At 40.9% G+C, this 20,434-nt stretch overlaps 1 protein-coding gene across 6 annotated transcripts in view; it reads right to left on the bottom strand.

Annotated features, from left to right (window-relative positions):
* Window positions 1–20,434, bottom strand: part of LOC107309950 (low-density lipoprotein receptor class A domain-containing protein 4) — a 298,561-nt gene that overhangs the window by 254,909 nt on the left and 23,218 nt on the right. For 5 of the 6 annotated variants that reach the window (XM_085539776.1, XM_032442618.2, XM_032442619.2 and 2 more), the window contains exon 2: window positions 6,497–6,580. The gene's annotated coding sequence lies outside the window, so the exon portion shown is untranslated. Of the gene's footprint in view, window positions 1–6,496; window positions 6,581–16,027; window positions 16,058–20,434 lie in introns of those variants that run through there. The other variant, XM_085539771.1, reaches the window with a different exon arrangement.

Genomic DNA, 20,434 nt, shown 5'->3' with positions numbered 1-20,434 from the left:
CAATGCTTGTTTTCCCACGTCTCCCATCACAGAGTAAATGACAGCTCTGACACTGGGAACGGACTAGCAAAATATTTTGTCTCTTTAACTGTGATACAAAAATTGAAAGAATTTTAAAGAATAGCCAGGCTGCTGTTAACACTTCACAATTTAATCATACATCGCACTTGTAATGCAGAAAACATGCAACAAGATTAAACTTCTACAATGTAGCTGGATTTAAAATATGTGCTGTATTAAAGACAGATTACCAGGCACTGCAGTGTATGACCTTGCCATCTTCCTTCTCATTCAGAGGCATTTCTTCTCTGACAGTTTAAAATCATCAGAACAGTGAGCACTAACATGGACACTACCAAATATACACGCTCTCATGAAGGATGATAAAATTACTTAAATGTGTCTCTTTTGTTTTATGCACTCACTTACATTCCTCTCAGGAGCAATATATTACCAGTGTCACTGCTAGGAACAAGTAAGTGACATACCAAGAATAGCCATTTATTAATAAATACTTCACTTGTTCTGTGAAGTTAATCTTCATGCGCACCCATGAGGCAGGAAATTATCAGCCAGTATTTTCCAAGTGCAGGCTGAAGTCACGTTATAGACTGTCCCAGTCCTTGCAGTGATTCAGGTGTCAAAGCTGTAACAAACTAAAAGAAATCCTGCATTCATTCGGTCATTGCACTTTGCCCATCTGACAAGAAGGAAACTATCAGAACGATGCTGCTTCATCATAACTGGAATGAAAAAGTCAGCACTTATTAAAAACACTTTCTAAAAGCTTGAAAATAATCTTACTATTAAAATGGAAAATAAGACAACATGATTTATCAACCACTTTCCCTTTCATCTTCACAGAATCACCAAGGTTGGAAAAGACCTAAAAGATCATCCAGTCCAACCATTCACCTACTACCAATAGCTCCCACTAAACCATGTCCCTCTACACAGCATCTACGGATGTCCTTCTAAGGACACAAAGATGAAAACTTTGGACTTTGTTTGGAAAAAAACATCTTCCAAACAGAACCTGAGAACACTTTATCTAAATTTCTTGACTTCTCTTTTCCTGGCTTCAAGTTCTCAGATATTCCCCTAAGACCAAACGTGAACTGAATGCTAAGACAGGACATTAACATCACTCCCAAACAAAGCACTCTCATGAACGCTGAGAATTCAATACAGAGAAAGAAGTTTTGGTGCGCAACACAAACCTCCTGTGGTACTGACAAACTGCAGATGCATTAGCAACACAGAATTCAATCCATATATCAAAATGCTTATTTCCATCTCATCCAAATTAGCACAGTAAGCATCTTCAGACTGACTAAGATACTGACTTAGAAAACTCCCTTTAAAACTACAAGAAATTGTAGGGATAAATCACTTAACAAGCTTTCACAGAAACTAAGAACAGTCTGACTTGGAAGGAATCCTTAAAGGCCACCTATAGTCCAACCCCCCTGCAATGAACAGGGACACCTACAGCTACATCAGGCTGCTCAGAGCCCCATCCAGACTGACACAGAGTATCTCCAAGGATGGGGCATCCGCCACCTCTCTGAGCAACCTTTCACACATCAATCCACGAATTAAGAAAAAAATTAGGTTGTGCATCTTGCAGGTTGTCAAGGGCTCTGGGTTCTCACCAGATCAGAAAACACCTACCTTCAGCATGCACAGCAAAGCATTTCTGCTACCACACTAAGTCAAGAATTTGAGAAATAGCAAATTTAGCACATGGTGAGTTTTAAAAAATGTTCAGGAGCTCTGTACATAGATTTGGGAGGCTTCAGATTGTGTAGGCTTCTTCAGTCTTGATGGGCAACCTTTTGCTTGTGCTGGAAACACTATGAGGAAATGCTCTGAGCATGCATCATTAGCAGCCCACTGCAGGAATATCTTAAAGAATGTTCCAAAAAGCCTTCTGAGTAGTTCTTTCCTTTTCTCATGCTCCTTAAGATTAAGCCAAATGAATGGGATAAATTCTGGTGAGTGAAGACAATGAAGCTCATTTATTTCACTGCACCCAGGAACATCCTTTTTGTTCAGTACTCAGCTGACTGAAAACCCACCACCTGCAGGTCTCTTTGGCTGGTTTCTTCCTAAGGGGAGCACTCATTTCCATTTTCTCTCCGAAACAACTGGAAGACAAATTGCATCACTGCAAGGGCTACATGCCTGTTCAGCACAGTCACACAAAACACTACCCATTTCCATGACGAATTTCCATCTTTAAGACAAGTTAAGCAAACAGCCCAGTCTTCACAAAGTCTGAACAGAGCTATCAAAGCATATTCTTCCATAAAAGCTGAGCCAATATAAATGTTACCAAATGCAAAGGAATACAGGATGGAACAGCAGCAGAAACAGATAAGCAAACTTCAGTCCAAAACATACTTGCAACAAAAGATTAATTTCATCGTCTTCCATGTGTGCAAAAAAGCAACAAGTAGCATCTGCCTCAAAAAATGCTTTGTGGAAGCCTGGAGGCAAAGCTAAACAGAAAATACACGATGAGACCTTTCTAAAGTGCTTCAAATGACTTCTCAGTCCCCACCTTTCTTTGTAGGGGTTTCAATGAGCTTCACAGGAACATCTTGCACACAGGGGTCTACAAGATCAGTATTCAAGTTGCAGACTCGATATTTTGTTCACGTCCAAGAATCATTCCAAATCCAAATGTAAGAGAGTAGTGTTTAATATAGCAATACATAGGTCCAAAATGAATCAAATGCATAATCAATTTTATGCAACAAAATTCTGCACTTAAATGAATTTCAAAGGCCTCTGAAGTTCAGCTCCAGCCCTTCAGTTGATCATCTAGATTTCTTTTTGACTCTCTAGTAATCAGGAGTGACGGACAGGTAACCTCAAAATCAGCAGAGACCTCAAGGACTAAATTCCTCCTTCATAAGTACACATTTGAGAATGAAAAATATGATATCATGTGTCCTGAAAACAATAACATAAATGAGCAAACTAACACAGTAAGTTCACACTTTCCTGTTCTAAACACAACATTTTTTTCATAAAATTATATGTTTACTCAAATATCAGAAAGGGGAATGAAAATGAAGGTACCTCTTACCTAGTGGTACCTAATTCAGTATGCACAACACAAGGGGATTCAACAATTCACATTTCCTAAAACAGGTGTTCATGCATCTCATGCCCCTTCCCCTGTCACAGCAGGCAAAGTCATTATTAGGTTCTAATTTAAAAAGTTCCTTGAGTGTATGCAACATTTTCAAAGAGGGAATAAAGACTGTGTATCACTGTCTTCTCAGTTCTCGTTTTAAGCCTTCTTATGGTTTTCAATAATGCTTCTTCCTACATAGATATGTATTTTCTCTTCAGTCTTTTATCAATTTAAATAGAGAAGAATTTGATATGACTTTCTCCAAGAGCAAGCAAATAAAATTTTTATATATATACAGCCGTATATAAAAAACATTTAGAAAATACAATAAAGAATCACTGACACACTGCATCTTTTCCTAGGAATACTTCCTGAAATTTGGGCAACTCACTGTAAGAAAACAACCATCCTCCAACAAAATGAACTTCCTCCTCGAGGGTCCTGGAGAAGATGACAATCTATTGCCTTGTGGAACAGACTCCAAACCATGAAATATGCACAAGCTAGATGAGAAGATTTAAATCAAGCTGCTAAAATTCAGCAGCATTGCAGGCTATTCCAAACTATACTTACTATAACCTACACTGGGTGTCCTCTGCATAAGCACCAGTGTGACTTTGTGGACTGCTGAGACTCAGTCTGTTGCAACTGGCATAAGTTGCCACAGGCGAGAAATCACAAGAAACTGACCTTGGCAAAAGCACATTTTACACTTCACTGCTGTTCAACTGTGTTAAACTAAAGAGAGAGCAAGCGAGCACAAGGGGAAGAGGGAGGGAGAAGGAACAAAGGGGGATGGACGGAAAGCATAGATGTGATTGCAGCCATTTTCAGCTTTACCTGAATTTAGGACTCTGAGGCACATTGCTTCCAGTGCGCAGCGCAACCTAGGGGTTTCAAAAGGATTTGGGGCTGGGAGTGGGGGAGGGGAAGGGATTAAGTCCTAAATTAGGAACAAACACCTCCAAACACCTCTCAAGAAGGAAAGATAAAGATGACAATCGCAGCTTCACACTTACCACCACCAGATTACTCACTGAATGAGGATTTTTAAGTTGTTCCTTCCCTGTTTGGCTAAACCACCACTTAAAAACACATTTTAGAATCGCCTGCAACAAAGACTACATGCATTCCTTAAGGAATGTAGCAAAATAGTTTAGTCCTGATTGAAAAGTTTCAACTCGACCTTGACTGCAGTGTTTCTCTCAACAACCCCACAAGCAGGTAGCAGGAACTAGCATGGCAGAATTCCCCATGCTGCATGTGTAGCTGTGTCCTGTCCTAACCATCTTCTGAGCTTCCTTCAGTTTGGATCAGCTATCTCCCCATCACAGCTTTTTCTTAGTTTCTGCATTTCACTTTTTGCTATTGATTACCACATCTCCAAAGCAGCAGCCCTGGCAGAGCAGGATGGCACAGGATTCCCTGGCCAGCACTTAACCCACATCCTGCTTAAACTTCACAGCCAGTTGAACACAAAGATCAGCCAGTGGGTATCCTGCATTTCCAAGATGTTCAGTGGTTGAAGCAAAACATGCAAAACTTTTGGAGGAGTCAATTAAAAATAAATAAATAAATAAATAAAATAAAAAGAAGTAAAAAACCAAACACCCCAACATTCAGTCTCCAATGATGAAAAGCACGAGGTACACAAGTCTTGACAAAATGAGACTGTATCTGTTACTCTGCCACTCAGAGACTTCAGGATCAGAACCCTCTAAAAAAATCCAACTGTAAGCAGGTTCCTTTCCAAATCCTGAAGGCTGCTCCTCTCCTACACAGTTAGTTTTTCCATGCTTTAGCTGCTCTCATAATTAACTCAAAAACCCTGCTACAGAAGTCAGCCTTTATTCCTATCACATATCCAAACCTTTTACATCTCTGTTGGAATCCAGACTCGTATTCCAGCTCCACCTTTCTCCACATTATTCCTCCACATGTCATATTACTACAGGATAAAAACAGTGAGGTCTGATGGGTGCATTTTTTACTTTGACACAGCCATATTACCTCAATCCACTCCCACCTGAGTGAGAGTCACCATGGCTTAATGACCTCTGCTGTCACTGGATGGAGAGATGCAAGACTCAGCCCTGACAGCAGATGGCCCGTTCACACACACTGATGTTCAGCTATTCAACAGTGATACGACTGCATTTAACCTATAAATTATAGAAACAGCAAATCCGTGGAGCATATCTTAAAATTCCAAGGGATTCAGGTACTTCCAAGTCTGAACTTCAGATCTGGGTCAAAAAGGTGTCAGCTGTGGATCTGCAGAATATTAATCATCTCACCAGATTGTAGCTCTCACAAATGAATGATGTTTGAAAGGCCCACAGGCACGGTTTGTGACAGCAAGCCACAACTCTGCCAAAGGGGGCTGGACAGGCAACTGAACTGCTCATTTCTTCTGCATGGTATGTAAGTCAACTTAGCAGGGTCTAGGCTGGGAGTACACTGATATCCATCATATTTTGCTGACTGTGCACTTCAGCACAAAGTTTAATTACTCGACTTTGTACTGACGTAGTGCTATAACAGCTATGGAAGATGAAAAATAAAATCAGGGAGACCGCTCTAGTTCCACAGCAATTATGGCCACCATTTGGGTTCAGCTATGACATGGTCATAGCAAAATAAAGAGCAACAAGAGGATAAGTACCTGAAAGGTACGCAGGAAGGCTGAATATTCGTGTTCATCAGACTCAAAGTAAGCATATAATCATATTATACAAAAGCTCCCTGAGCTGAAAGCAGGAATTTGGTGTCTTATTTCTTTCATGCATATCCTAAACAGGTCACTGAACTATTCTCTTCCCTCTTTGCAGCTGCCTCTCAGGCTCTGACACTGCACCATTCGTCACTCAGTGCCAACTGATTTAACAGTTCAGTGACTAGGGGTCTCATCTGCAAGACTTATTTTTTGTAGGTAAAACAGTAATAGTAACTGGGTCCTCCACACCCCACCAAATAACTACTAATACACTGGTTGCTCTGTGCAAATTACTTCATGCCTTCCACCTCAGAAGTTTCCTTGAGATCCGTATATTCCCACAAAAAATTCCCAGGGCTCATAAATCAAAATCTTTCACTATATAAAAATTAGTAGTAAGATTTCTTTACAGTTATGTATATGAATAACTATCTGTGCACACACATCAAAACATGCATACATACGACTGCAACAAAACACATACCAAAAAGATCACATTACAGTAAGGCAGGAAAGTTATGAAATTAATTTGACTACAACATGCCTCTACTACAAAAGGTTAGTTTGTCTGAATTGTATTTTTCTTTCTGAAACGCTCCTAGATAGGTAAGTCGTGACTAGTTTAAACTCACCCAATACAACATAGCGATATCCTTGACGTCCAGGGAGTCAGGAGATTCTTCCTCTTCCTTCTGGTTGTGAATACTGAGCGTGACCTACAGGAAAAAGAAAGTGAAAAACACGGATGGCAAACAATCCTCCTTGTTCTCAGTGGGTCTGCATTTTCAATACTGCTACAGAACGCTGTGCTGACTTCAGAAGATCCAGCACTACTCAAGTTCCTGAAAGATTTCAAATCACACTGTCTTCCTTCTCAACTATCTCTACAGAAGACACTAAGGGCTCGTTTTTCCCTTTGAGATCACTGCCTTAATGACAAAGATACTTAAGCCACAGGCCTGACGCTCTTCTTTACACAGAACTACAACGTACCATTTGCATTCTCTGACATAAGTTTAAATTTATTGTTAGGGAATCTTTAACTTTTAGAACTCACATTTCCTTAAGGTCACTAAACTAAAAGGAAGGTTATGTTTTCTGCACTGTGAAGTGCTTCTAATACATTCTACAAAACCAACAGCAACATAACTAAAACACATGAAAAACACAGAATTACCCCCTTTCCTGCCATTCAAAACTTCATTTAATAAACAGCTACTGGTGCTTAGGTTCAGGCCTCAATAACCCTGAATAAAGATGTCTGAAGACTAAAAACAGCTGTGGAAATTTCAGCAAACTTTATCTTCTGCAGCCTTCCACCAACTCCAGGATTTCCACATTTCTAAGGGCCTTCACTTTTTCTTGACAGCACGCTGAACAGGCAGTTTTGCAGACATTTACGCCGTATAAAGCCACCTCGATCCTTCTAGCTCTTTCAGTAACAGCAAGCAAATTCGCAAAAGCTTTGCTTCAGATTTCACAGGCATGTGTGTGCCTCTCTCAGTACCCAGGCCGCCTTGCCAATATGTAGGATTAAACTTTTTCCAAGGTTGAATAAGCCACCATCTGTCTATCTTGTGTGGTGCTGTGCGCCATCCGGGAGACTTGTCCCTCAGAGCATGTTTCTACCATATGTCACTCCTGAGTGATCAGCTATGCCAAGACATTTGGGAAAAAATGACTAAGTCTAGCTGGAAAACCCGTTCAGAATTCCAGAGGAGGTCTGCCAAGGCTGTATTTGCAAATAACTCTGCATCCACCAGCACGCAGGTATTGTATGCAGTAATGAATTCACTTTACCTGAGCTGACAGAATGATTTGGGTGATGTAACTACCTTCTACTGTCTAGAATTAACAGGCGTTTTAATAAGCCAAGAGGCTCAGGTATGATGTGTCTTCAGGAAAAACACAAGGAATTGTTACTGAAGAACTGTGATTTCTATCATAACAAAGGTAAGCAGGAAGGGAAGAAAACAGACACAAAGTAATCCAAGAAAGACTACTTCATCTATACAACAAATCATCGATTTCTTTTGAAATAATCAACTAAAATACCAAAGGCAACTGAACTGAAGTTCTTTGTAACATACAACTGTATCTGAAGTACTTGCCTGCATGCAAAGTAAACCTAAACTGAATTTTAAAACCAATGATTAATCGTGGTTCATGCAATCAGAATTTGGCTAATAAAAATATCAATCTATCCAATTTCAGATTTAAAGAACTGCTTTATGTTCCAATTCCCCAATTATTAAATTAAAGCCCGAGCCAGCATTGTTCTTATGGCCAGCTCAAGGCTGCTCATTTACATAACTGACTTTCAAGGGCACTTCATTATGCAGCAATTAATATCAACAGAGAATCGACCAGATCTGCTATTTAATGTTAAGGAAGATGTTCTTGAGAACACTGAAAGAAGACAGAAACTAATAAGTAGCAACGACAGCCTCCCTCAGCGAGTTCAGCAAGGGAAAAGAAATCTGCTCCTGCATACAACAGCAGAAGTATTTAATACCAGCAGACAGGCTATGGGAATCATTACATCTAGCGGGAAAAAAAACAAACAAAAAACAAGATAAAGAGTGATAGGAAACACAGCAGAGGATATTTACAGAAGTCCGAGTCCTTTGCCTGTGTTTTTCATTCAGAGTCTGGATGACCACTAGTATTCTGCTGTTCTTTGGGTTACGCACCCACGCACAGGTCCATCTCCCCACAGGTAGCAATGTCATTTGCGTGCACCTCTGAGGAGCCCAGAGGGGACAGCAGACAGTTTTCCTGTCATGATCTCCATCTGTAGTTGACAACTGGGAAAATTCTCCCTCTGGAAGAGCATTTGCACAGTGAAGCTGGTAAAGATGCTTTTGGATCTGGCTTAATCAGGATGAGTCCCCAGTGCTCAGCATAACTCTGCATTCCGCTTCGTACATGTGGTGAAGTTCACCACACGCCGTTGTTCTCAGCAACTTTTTTAGGAAACTTTCCTACGCTCCTGGAATTCATAAGCTTGGGAATCAAACAATCACATGAAGAAGCATTCCTTCATGAATAAAATCCTTCTGCGGAACAACTAAATAACTATCACACAAATGCAAAACTTAGCCGAAACATCTGTTGCTAAATGTAAGAGAGGGAGAAGTAAAAGGCAGACAGTGAGGTCTATTTCCACAGGAAGCCTCATTTAGAGGAGAAGACTGAGGAGAAAGTGTTTACAGACAACAAAGGCTCTCTGAGAACGAGTTCTATATTCTCTGAGCCACCCATCTGCAGGGTATTTCCAATTTTCCCACATTCATTCAGCAAAGTTCATTCCCCATCAGAGGCTTTGAGCACTAATTGGCAAGAGGTTTGTTTTGGGATTTTTTCTCCCCACTGACCAAGACATAAAGGAAATACAGTGCAGTGGGAGGCTATCAAACGTCACTAACAAGCCCAGAGGAGCCAGTCCTCTGCAACAAAAGTCAACTCTGCAGACGCAATGGTATATCAACAAAAAAAGAGGTTGTTTCTCAGAACGCTAATGCAATATTAAAGCAAAGCACAGTCCCTCTTCCCATCAGTGATCAGTATTCATAAATTACCAGCAAAAAAAATTAAAATAAAAAAAAAAAACCCTACTCACAATGTAAAATCAACTTGAGGCTTTTCTATTTTTGCACTTCAAGGTGCAAAAACGGGAATTGAGGTAATAAGATAAATAAATAAATAAATACATAAATAAAAGCTATATTTTCCAAAGCAAAAAGAGAAAGCAATTTTCCTCACACATCGTTCCTCATCTTCACTTCCCCCTCCTCCACACCAAACCCAAGAAAATCTGCCATTGCTTTAGGTCAAAGGAAAAACAGGCCCAGCTGCCGTAAGCCAAACAACGTACAGGTTTGCTATCTCCCCTGCTGTTTTGGCTCGGGCTCTTCAGACTGGAAAATTCAGAAGCACGATCTCCCAAGCTCTATAAATGCCAGAACCATCTAAGAGGAAAATAGGACAAGGCCACCCCCAGGCAAGTTTGTACTAAAATCTGCTGGCTGCAAGGCAAAAATACAGTAAACATCACATAGGGACAGTCTGCGCCTTGGAAAGTATTCCACGCGAACAATACAGCTTCCCAAGGAAGGCTGGGCTGGAGCAGCTTCTGTAGAGCAGAACGCAATGTTTTAAGACCCGAGTGAGGAGCTAGCGAGCTAATGGCACGCTTGGCAAATTGTGTGACAGGCAAAATGCTTCCGACATTAACCTGAAGAAGAAATGCAAAAGTGCTGTTCAACGTTCTCTATGGCAAACTAATAGATGCGGCATCCGAGAACCGTTCTGCTGTTCACTGAGGAAACATCATTTGTATCTGACAATTGATTTCACGGTACAAAACAAGTAATAATAAGCAATTAAACAGTCGATATTTTCTTGTCTTTCAGGGAAGAATGTTTCAGTTACATTTTCACAGTCCTTGAGAGATGAACTTTGCAGCTGACTACTGTATGTTTTAATGTGCTCTGCACTGACTCAACCTAGAAAAACAAGCCAAAAACACAAGTTGAAACATCCTCTTTCCTGTGTAGCTCCAATTTGCAGTAGCAAGAAGCTAAACAACATGCTCTCCTCCAGATGGCTGAAATAAAAAGAACACTCTTTCTGATTAATTAGGAAACAAATGAATCTGCTGTTAGCACAACAAGTTACCATCAGGAAACCTGGGCTCCCACTAAACTTTGGTATTCACGCTTGCTGTGCAGCTGTGTTCAGAACCTTCCCAAGAGTGGTCTCTTAATTCAGAAGAGAAACACTACACACAAGCCCACCAAAATACCACACCAAATACTGCACATCTGAAAAGGATTTGGGGCCATCCCTGGAGGTGTTCAAGGCCAGGTTGGATGGGCCCTGGGCAGCTGAGCTGTTGGGTGGCAGCCCAACATGGGGCTGGGTGGGCTCTGAGGTCCCCTCCAACTCAAACCACTCTGCAAGTCAATCTATGAAGAGAGAAGTTTCCTAGAAGAGACTGTCCACTGGAATAAAAGTGACTGAAGGCCTCACTGCACTGTGAAGAAACACCAGTGGCAGAGCCACTGTGTGCAAGAACTTAGGTAAGGTTCAGTGAGCAACACAGACCAATGCATGTATGTTCCAGCTTTCCAGCTGGCCCAGGAAACCAAAATCCCCGGGCTAGACAAAGCACAAAGAGCAAGGATGTGACAGCCTGAGCAAGAGGGCAGGCCATGGTCCCCAGCGGCAGCTATGGATGATGGTTAACATTTCAAGTGTAGAAACTGCAGATGGAGGAGCTTAAAAAAGCACAACTCACATAAAGTGCAAAACTGGTGCTTGCTGTATTATTATATTTTGGTACTAACGTGTCTCACCTCTGGAAGAAAGAAACTGAGCTCACGCAACTGGGGGAAATACAGGGAGCTGCAGTGAAACACTTCCACATTCACAATATTCCTCTGCTTTCAGGGGAAGACAGGCAGCTTCACCAACACACGGCTTAAGCCCCACAACAGGGAAAGGTACACTCAAAAAAAGAAGTCATACTGTTGGGATGATGATGCTGAGTCACAGAGCTCCTAGCTTCCTATGAGCCAACAATTGCTTTTATACCCCAAATCTGGGACCTGATACTTCAGCAGCAGTGTTTAAAGGAGGACCACTCGAGAAGAGGATGGCAATTTACCGGGAAGGAAGAAGCCATGTCTGGGGCTAAGGCACAGTTTGCTCCACTGCTTTTAATGAGCAGATGTATGCTTAAAGAGGGCACAGAACCTCAGCGAGGATTCAGCAAAACCACACCATCAGAAAGCAAAGTATTTCTACGTGCACAGCTGACGTTTTCAAACATGCTGAGAGTTATTTCCTAGAGACAAAGGGAATGGTAGAGGCAATTACTAAAAACTAAATCCATGACTGGTTTTCAAAACCCAGCTAAAGGCACCACATCCTCTGAAGTAACTGAGGAAGCAAAGTGACTAAAGAAAAAATAAAACTGATTCTTCACACATTAAAAGAAAGAACTGAAACAACTCTATACCTACAGTGAAATCACGTAATTCAGCTAAGTGTGCTAATCTCACTCTTCCTTATAGGCCCATGATAGTTACCTGCAGCACAAAATAACAGGTAACAAAAAAACTACAGAAGATAAAACACTAAATGCACCTATCCACTATATAGTATACATAATTACAGGAAAATAAGGTGGTGGTGGTTTTTTTGGAGCATGAAGTGTCAGAAAGCAAACTTCCAGCAAACACAACATTGCTTGGCACACCATATCAAGAGCCACCTCTCTTTGTTTGGGAACAGCCACACCTGTCCTCCCTCTCATGATAACACAGACCTCAAGAATACTCTAGTGTCTCCTCTTCACAGGGTAAAGACACACAATTTGTTTGTTGCAAATGCCTTCCTGCATCTCTTACAACTGCTGCGTTCTCCTATTTTTTCCCAGCCTAATGTAACATTTCTGAGCCGAGGAGGCAGGAACTGCACATGCTACTCAAGATGCTGGGGAGCAATGAATTTATACAGCAGCAATATTGATAATGTCTGTTTTATTCTGTTCCTTTTATTAGTAATGCCCAACATGTGATTTGTTTTTCTCATCAGTGAGGAGCACTGAGTTGGTTTTACACTGCTGTTTATCAAAAACCTCATAACTGACTCATGCATGTTAACAGTCAGCTCAAAGCTCATCACTTTTCAGAGGAACTGCAGTTATTTTCCTCCCTGCAGATCATTTCCCATTTATGTGCACTAAATTTTACCTGCAATTTACCATTCTACTGTCCAGCCACATTGTCCTGTCAGGCACTCCTCCAATTTTTTTATGGTTCATTCCAGCTTTACTATCATGAACAAGTAAATATCATCATTAAAGTACCTCTCTTCATTGATAAGCTCCTTTTCCTTTTAAATGTTGAGTATGCCAACCAGTCCAACCATACTGTGGCCTGCTGGAACGGACCACTTATTTCGTCCTTATTATTCCCACCTTCAAACAACGTATTAGTCCATAACATGACCCTCCTTCACGCACAGCTTACCCTCTTTATCACAGAATCACAGAATGACCCGGGTTGGAAGGGACCTCAAGGATCATGTAGTTCCAACCCCCCTGCCTGGCAGGGCCACCAAACATACACCTTTACTAGATCAGGTTGCCCAGGGCCCCATCCAACCTGGTCTTGTACACCTCCAAGGACGGGGCATCCACAACCTCCCTGGGCAGCCTGTTCCAGGGCCTGACCACTCTCCTAGTAAAACGTTACAGAACACTGTCAAAAGCCTCTGAGCAACTCCCAGATCTTCCTATCCACTTGCACATTCACCCCTCACAAAAGGCTTCACCGAGTTTGAAAGGCATCACTTCATAAGAGAAAATCTGACCCTTCCTGCAGCAAACAATGTGCAGGGAACAAAGTAATATAATTTTACAGTGTGTCTGTTGCTGTTTGGTTTTTGGTTGTTTTTAAAAAGATCCGCAGGCATTTCCTTATTTTTAAAGCCAACTAACCAGGGAAGGCAAAGTACCACTAAACTCTCCCTTTCTACAGAGCTTCATGTATGACTAAGGCTTAGGAAAGGCACAGTAACAACTTCTCTTGTAACTTTTCCATTAAGACAATCCCTTACTCACTTTTCTAACAGTTTTTGACCGCAGGAATAAAAAGTAAGGACACAAACTACTGCAGTTTGGCAGATGTGTGGAACTGTTGGCAACTGCACAGCACCAGAACACTTTTTGACCGGCTTCTTGTGCCTATGTAAGATTCTACTGTTCTTCACCAAATTAACAGACTCACTTCCATCCCCACATTGGCTCATCTTTGCTGATCATTAAGTTATTGGCACAGCAAACTGTGTCCTTGTGACCTCCCATCCTATCTGTCTCCTGCTGGCACATCACTGAGAGCGCAGGTATTCCACCTGAATGCTAAAAAGATCTGACTTGTATAGAGTTGAGATTCATAGAAGTTAGAGACAGAACACTGATGCCACTTACTCATGTATTCCTGCACTAATTCACATGTGTAAGTAGTCCTTGCAGATTTCATTAAAGCACCCTCCCTGTAAGACCCTCAGCATCTTTGATCCTATGGCTTCCAGGCTCCTTGTACCTCGTTCTCATTCACTAGCATGTGGCCTGGAGCTCTGCATCCTCTATTTACATTACATCTCACACCAGATAGCTGATTTTCCAACAATCTGAAAGACCAAGGAAGCAAAATGAAAAAAAAAAACCTCAACAAAAGGTGACATCGTCATTACAACCCCTCTTTATTTGAGCTTTCTTGTTAGTTTCATTAGATGCAGAAGCAGAGAGCTCTGCAAACAGTTCTGCTTCGTTTCCATGTGTGCTGCCAAATTTCCATCCTGCGGAACCAATTTTAAACAGAAATAAGTGCCTCCTTCCCATCCTCTGTTCCTCCATGTCATCCTTATAAAGGACGTGGAAGAAAAGTTGAATGAAAATGAACTAGTCGATACAGGGGTGGGGGAGAAGGAGAGGATCTAAATGCCATTTTTTCTTTTCTTTTTTTCTTTTTTCAACTTGCCAAAAACTCTGGATCACTTTGATCCATAATTCTTCCTTTCTTACAGCTATGGAAAGTTTTTGCACTCCCTTTTTAAACTGAAGGCTGCCAGAAATTACTTCGTTATAAATTGGTGTTCTCAGTTATTTTTATGGAACTTTTCTCAGTAACTTTCAGCTCAAGCAGCTCTCACAAAAATATTTCCAAACCATCAACCTGGCTAAATATTTCCAGTAGAGAAAGAAAGTAATCCCCAGTTCCTAAATACATCTCTACTTTCTTTTTTTCTTTTTTTTTTTTTTCTTTTTTAACTTGACTTTATCCTTCAGAAAACTAATACAGCTTTAAAAACAGAAAAGACAGAAAAAGGGGGTAGGAGACAAATCTGAGTACTTCAAGTAGTGACTTGTGTCTCTGGATTACAGAATCATAGAATGGCCTGGGTTGAAAAGGACCACAATGATCATCCAGTTTCAACCCCCCTGCTATGTGCAGGGTCACCAACCACCAGCCCAGGCTGCCCAGAGCCACCTCCAGCCTGGCCTTGAATGCCTCCAGGAATGGGGCATCCACAGCCTCCTTGGGCAACCTGTTCCAGTGTGTCAGCACCCTCTGTGTGAGAAACCTCCTTCTAATATCTAACCTAAACATCCCCTGTCTCAGTTATAGAAGATGCAGAACTGGAAATGGACATGAGGTATAGGCCATGATTTCCCAGAAGTATTAATGGCAACTTAAATCTAAAAAGAAAAGAAAACTGTGATTTGAAACAGCATTGTACCTAAACCTGGCCTAGTAGTAAGCACTCAAAAATATCTGGTTGTTGTTAGCCTAAGCTCACAGCCAGAGTTTCCACACTAAGATAAAGGATCCCAGAAGAGGGAAAGAAAATCTGATGGGCTTTGTATTAACATTCTGTTTAGGTTTTTTTTCAGGGCAGAAGTGCAAAGAAGTCATTTATTACAATCCTTTCCGTATCTGTCATATGTTGCATGTTTTATGTAACTATCACACATTTGGCAAACTCTTCCTACCTACCCATATGGTAGGGAAAAGCTCAAACTGTGGAAGAAAAATCTTCCCTCACAAAGTAAATTTCCTCTTTAAACAGGAACCGTCAATTGCACCGAAGTCTCCACACTCTCCTCTAACCACTAGGACAAATATTCCACGTCATCCAAAATTCACACTCCCTGGGAAGTAGAACTGTCAGACCTGTGTTTTATGGAAGGTAATAACATAAGCCCTGAGGAAAAAAAAGAATCAATTCTCCAAGAACTGGGCAAAAAAATAAAAGGCAGAGGAGGAACAGATGCTGAGAAGAGCTCAGAAGACTCAGAAGAGTCCAAGTACAGGAGAACAGGAGAGGTTGTTTCAGGCAAGCAAAAAGGACCAGCCTACTTTGGACTGGGACTTGAGGGACAAATTGCAGAGTATCAAAGCTTTCAACTGCAACATATCTATATAATTTTAAAATGTCTCCAAAGATAAAAATTACTAGTTTAATACATTACATCTATGTCAAACCATTTCAGATCTCAGCAAATACAAGCCACAAGCAGTCACAACACCACCTCTACATCAGATCTTTGTCAGGTTCACTAACAAGACTGGGAAGAAACTACCCCTTACCTCAAATATCAGGAGTTAGTGTGGGGTTTTCAAGTCCAGATGGACCAGTTGTTTTATCTGTAGGACAGTCAAGTCAACAATTCCTGTTGTTCCTTGTGACCTCCTGAGAGACATAAAAAGATACAGCACTTGAGTGCTGATCTACAAGATTAATCCCGAATGGAAGCACAATAGAATAAAGGTGAAATGGCACAGAACATGATGCAGTAGAACGCTGCAGAACATAGGAAACCTGTCCTGACTGAATGGGTTCCAGACAAGTTTTTTCCAATGCCTTCCTCAAGCCTAGGTAAAGAAAATGGGAGCAAATCACTGTGCCACGGCACTGGTCCACTTGAACACAACTGCAGAACTAGATTTGAAGTTGATGGGCAGAACACTTCAGCAAACAGAACAGAAAAAAGCTGAATCATTTGTCAAGTAAAAGGGACAGTAACAGACTCTTCCCGAGAAGTTCTGCCCTTCTGTTATTTCTACCACCGTATCACAGCTCTGTGTATCAACTTATAGAAACTACAACAAGCTGGACAACCTCAGAGCAAACAGTGCCAACCAATGCAGCACAGGTTTTATTCAAATACCGTACATATTTCTAGCAAATTGTTTCAAAAGCCTCATCAACATCCAGCAGAAGCCGCAGCTGGGCTTTTATACCTGAAAATCACAGAAACTAACAGTAGGTTCTGGAAGATATCTCAAAAATACTGAGTTTCTGAGACTCCTTTTTCATCCCAGCGCTTTACAAGCAAATGTACAAACAGCAAAATATACTCACTTCACAAACGCGCCAATACATTAGACGCATTAAATAACATTCTCAACCTTCTGAAGCCTCTCAAGTACACTGCGCATAATGTGCTCACTTAGTACAACAAGAAATAACACCCCAACGTCTTGTAATGATTGGCACAGGCACAGAAAACAAAGACAGCAACTCACTGGCAATTTTCAAACAGCCAATTATTTCATCCTTGTTAAAGCAAGCATGAAGATTGTAAATTAAAGTATCCTGACACAGACATATACCGAATCCCTTCTCCATATGGTTTGTGATCCTAATTTAGGTTGCAAATTTGCCAATAACGACACAACCTGTATTTTTAAAAGTAGTACTAAATTACTTCAGAAGCAGAAGTCTCAAATCTTTGAACACAGCCCTAGTAAGAATTATTTTCTCCTTCGATTTAGTAAGCTCTTCTTCTAAGATTTCTGCCAGTAGCTGCATTGGAACCTCTGCTTCGAACACCTTCTAAAAGCAATCAGCTTTCCCTAAAAACATAAAATCACCTCAAGAGCAACCACTGTGCGTTCTGTGATAGAAACCCTGAAAACAGATCATTTCACAACTACACTGTACAGTTCTAATAGCAACTGCTAAATAAAAAGTAAAAAAAAAGAAACTATTTTCTCTATATGAAATCACAGAAAATATCTCCACAGCAACCCTAGATTTTTTATATAAACACTCTTGAGAAAATTTCTACAGTCATATCTTGATACATCAAATATACCCTCCCATTACACCACATTATGTTTATATACTATTCTACACGCTACATTTGAAAGGGCAGAACACTGCCTGCTGTGTGGCTCCCTAAGTCCATTTCTTGTAAGACAGTCATACGGCCTCAAGTTATACCAGGGGAGATTCAGGCTAGATGACAGGAAATACTTCTCAGAAAAGAGTGGTCAGGCACTGGAATGGGCTGCCCAGGGAGGTGGTGGAGTCACTGACCCTGGAGGTGTTCAAGGAACTATTGGACATTGTGCTGAGGGACATGGTTTAGTGAGAACTATTGGTGATGGGTGGATGGTTGGACTGCATGATCTAGCAGGTCTTTTCTACCTTAGGTGATTCTATGATTATTAGTCTGTAGTCAGACCACCAGAACACAAACATAGCCATTTTAACTGTCCAAGTTGCTACAGTTCTGAGAGTATGAATCCCAATTTGATCCATGCATCTCTATAAAATATTGCAAGTATATTGACGCTGCTCTAAAAACCTATATGCCAAACAATAGTTTTGACTGACATATTTGTTATATTTGTTAAATATGCCTATTGAGGTACTTGTTTCTATGCTTGGAGAAACCTCATTTGGCTGAGCAGCAGTAAGTGAACCAACAGAGCAGTCACTGTCACACCTGTAAAGAGCATGACTATCACTAGGGAATGCAGTGAAGCAAAACACATGGGTAAAAGTAAGCAGATCTATGTACGTATACACTTCACAACTGTTCTCTCCCGCCCCAGTATTCTCATGTTTGCTTTCTGACGTGCAGTCAGCAAACAGCAGGTCCAGACAGATATTTCCTCTTCCCCTGCCATGAGAATTGAGCTAAGCAGCAGAGGAGAAATCTTACCATCAAAACAGGACAACGTTTTAAGAATCTACATAAATGACTAGAAATATTTCAGCAACTTTACTACATGCAAATATCTGTCACTTGGTCAGTTCCACGCAGTAGTTTGGCTTGATTGTGTCACTTCATTACTTTCATTAATACAGTACTCAGTGATGAAAACATCCGTGCAGTGGAAAGCAACACAAGGGAGAAGGGGCAGGAATAGAGGGAAAAGGTGTGAAAATCATCAGGAAAATGAGAGAACAGATTCAAGCACCTTTGGAAATTGCAAAAGTCGGCAGTTAGCATTTCATAAAAACACAGGCCACTTCCTTAGGCAGTTAAGTATTCCAGTCCATGGGTAACACATCCTTAACACTTATTTTGTATGAGAACATTAAAAGAATCAGAAACAAAGAAAACCCTCATATTAAGTATACAGAAACCACCCACTCTTTCTGTGCATCTTTTTCCTCTCTAGTACAAGTGGAACATCTCCAGCATTAACTCAGAAAGAAGACCACAAGAAGCTTAAATACGACAGAATGCAGACACTTGCCTTGCATGCACACTGTCACTGTGAATTAGGCACGAGTTGACAAGCTAAAGACCTGGCTTGCAGTCTCATCATTCAATCATCCATCCAATCTCATCAATTGAGCAAGACAGTAATACACGTCCCCTGCAGCTTAAATGACAGCAAAACTGTGGGTTATAATCATGGGTCATCTTCAAAGGACACATCATTAAGGACAGATTTGATCCAAATCAGTTGTTTGTTGAGAATAATATAATACCTTCTGCTACTTTTAACTCTTGCATTTAACTCTGCTTAGAAGAATATATCAAAATTAATATTTCATCACTTATTAGGAATAAGCTCACAATAAATGACATGGGGTCCAATCCAGAGTTAGCCATTTACAGTCCAAAAACAATGACAAAAATGAGGTCATCCAGGCAAACTTCCAACTGCATCTGCACCTAGTGCTAATCTATAGCACCTTTGTTGCAGTCTTAAGAGTTTTATTAGAACCTCAGAATGGCCTGGACCCTTTTGCCTGTCCTATCACTGCCCATGTAAAAAGTTGATTTCTCACATCAAGTGGGAAATCCCTTCCAAATACTGGAAGGCTGCAATGAGGTCTCCCCAGAGCTTTCTCTTCTCCAGGCTGGACAAGCCCAGCTCCCTCAGCCTTTCACCATAGATGAGGTGCTTCAGCCCTCTGAGCATCTTTATGGCCCCCTTTTCTTCCTGTTCTTTTCCCACTTGCTCTATCAGCACGCCTCGAGACCATATTTTAGAGGACCTAGTCCTTAAATTGTCCAAGAGGAGCAGACAGCAACTGCTGAATCTTCTTTTGGATAAGAGCAGTTAGAAACAAAATTCTGATTCAGCAAGGTTAGAAAAAAGGGTGCATTTTAAACATGACAAAAACATTAAATGCTACTGATGGCTGAGGCAGTGTTTTTTTTAGGGTGCAGACACTGTTATTTATATTTTGGCTTATTTTTCAAGTTTTAAAGCTCAGGGTAACTTGAGAAAACTTCTTCACTTAAAGATCACTTCACAATACCAAATGGCTTAATGGTAACCTTCAAATCTTATACTAAAAATATACATTTTGCTAAGAAGATAATAAAATTTATTTTAAACGACCTTTAATGGCAGGCTTTTAACCAAGATCCTCAAGTTACAGATACCAATTGACCCCAAAGCAAAGACATTCTATTTTTACTCCCCCACCCCACCCAATATATAAGATGAAGTCCCTTATATGTAAATCGTACCAGCTAGAGCAATAGAGGGACACATTTTGCATTTGGAGTTTCAGACTTTGAAGGCTACAAATAGCACTGAAAATTCTGAATTGCCAGAAACACTCCCTGAACTGACAGCTCATCCTGCCCTACTGAGGAATAAGAAAAAAAATAAAGTTACAGCTCCATGCCGTTCCCTCGGGCCCCGTCGCTGTCACACAGAGCAGAGCTCAGCGCTGCCTTCCGCTCCCTGTGAGGAGCTGCAGCCGCCATCAGGCCTCACCTCAGCTCCTCTGCT

This window comes from Coturnix japonica, chromosome 2, assembly GCF_054131305.1.
Source record: "Coturnix japonica strain WE chromosome 2, WE-NBRP24, whole genome shotgun sequence".
NCBI classification, from domain to species: Eukaryota; Metazoa; Chordata; class Aves; order Galliformes; family Phasianidae; genus Coturnix; species Coturnix japonica.
Note: the sequence above shows the minus strand (reverse complement) of the source record. Positions and strands in the feature narration are given on the sequence as shown.